The sequence below is a fragment of the Sceloporus occidentalis genome, unplaced genomic scaffold (genome assembly GCF_023333645.1).
Source record: "Sceloporus occidentalis isolate IW3139 unplaced genomic scaffold, rSceOcc1.0.p SCAF_288, whole genome shotgun sequence".
Lineage (NCBI taxonomy): Eukaryota > Metazoa > Chordata > Lepidosauria > Squamata > Phrynosomatidae > Sceloporus > Sceloporus occidentalis.
Genome location: NW_028317268.1, coordinates 797,914 through 799,934, shown reverse-complemented (window position 1 = coordinate 799,934; position 2,021 = coordinate 797,914).

The window sequence follows — 2,021 nt, the reverse complement described above, 5'->3', positions numbered from 1 at the left end:
CCCATTAAACACGGCGCTGTCATACGGTCACTTTACACGAGACTGTCTCTTTAACCCATTAAACACGGCGCTGTCATTAGGTCACTTTACACGGGACTGTCTCTTTAACCCATTAAACACGTCGCTGTCATTAGGTCACTTTACACGGGACTGTCTCTTTAACCCATTAAACACGGCGCTGTCATTAGGTCACTTTACACGGGACTGTCTCTTTAACCCATTAAACACGGCGCTGTCATACGGTCACTTTACACGGGACTGTCTCTTTAACCCATTAAACACGTCGCTGTCATTAGGTCACTTTACACGAGACTGTCTCTTTAACCCATTAAACACGGCGCTGTCATTAGGTCACTTTACACGGGACTGTCTCTTTAACCCATTAAACACGGCGCTGTCATACGGTCACTTTACACGAGACTGTCTCTTTAACCCATTAAACACGGCGCTGTCATTAGGTCACTTTACACGGGACTGTCTCTTTAACCCATTAAACACGTCGCTGTCATTAGGTCACTTTACACGGGACTGTCTCTTTAACCCATTAAACACGGCGCTGTCATACGGTCACTTCACACGGGACTGTCTCTTTAACCCATTAAACACGGCGCTGTCATACGGTCTCTTTACTTCTCGCTGTAGAAGAATTCGTAGTTAAGAAACAAAAAAATAAAGTGAAGAATTTATTTTACGTAGAAGCTGCAGCCCTAGAGCTGCAGATGCCCTTCTACCTCCCTGGTCCAACAATTCTCGCCTTTGATTGTGCACTTGAAGCAGCCAATCAGTGGCCAGGAAAGCACTTCAATTAAAATCTGTGGGGGAGTTTTACGCACACCGAGGTCTCAATAGACCCCCCATCCACGGCGTTCGTCACGGCAGCGCTGCAGCTGGATGGCTGTAACCGGATCACGGGCACGAAGATGGGTCCGGCCAACAGAAAATAGCTGCCGGGGGGCAGATTAAGCGGCAATTGTAAAGGGGGGGCACCAGGCCCTGGCAATTGAAGGGTGTCAGTGTGTGATGTCAGAGTGGCCGACGGCTCTAGCGTCTGATTGGGTGAGGATGCGATGATGTCGGCCCCGGGATAGGCTGTAACAATAAACATTAAAACAGTGATTATGGTAACAAGTCGGAATGGTGGTGTTATTACCATAGCAACCTATGGAATGGCCCAATCAGCCGGGGTATTCCATCGGTTGCTATGGTGATAAGAACAGTTTCCAAGCTTCCCCGAATCACTGGCGTTTATTTTGGGCACGTTCCGCCCCGCTGCGCAGTTACAATGTAACCATTTTGGCAGAAGATGAATGATTGCAGTAATTAGTAACAGCCCAGATACATATCTCCGCTCGCTTACACAGAAGTAGTAGCTACAGTGAACGGCTTCCCAGCCGCAACCGAAAATCCTCCAGAAGGCTTTGCGATCAGTGCTGGGTACAGCGCTGTGCAAAACATGCCATAAAACACCCCCGCCGGGGATTTACAGACCACCAGACGTGGCCACTGGATGCCCCGGGGGCTCTGATCGATGCCCCCAAACGACTTCATGATCTGTTATGGTTAGCGGTCAGGCAGGGAGGGGAAGGGTTAAGCGGCCCCTTCTAATGGCTGATGGGATACCCTTGTAAACATTGTTGTTGGAAAGTTGCCCAGCGAGTGTTTTTAATTAGCCGATTCGCGTTTCAGATCGTAGCCAACTGGCTGTGTAAGCCCTCCGCTGTGAGTCACACCCCCGTCCGTCCTCCCTCTCTCTCCCTCACACTATTCTTCATAAAACATATTTTTCCCCCCTTGTTCTGAGGGTCCCTCGGTCGGCTCCGATCCTGTCCCACGTGAAACGCGGACCCCCCAGAGGATCCCAAATCCTTCCGATCCCCCCCAAATTTTTGTTTCCGCTCTCCCTTCTCCTGCGAGGCGAGAAGGAAAGCAGAAGAGCCTTTCCCAGGAGAGCCGAAGGCAGCGGCGATCCGGCCCCGACTTACCCCCAAGAGCTTGCAATCTGACGGCAGCGAGCGCAGAGG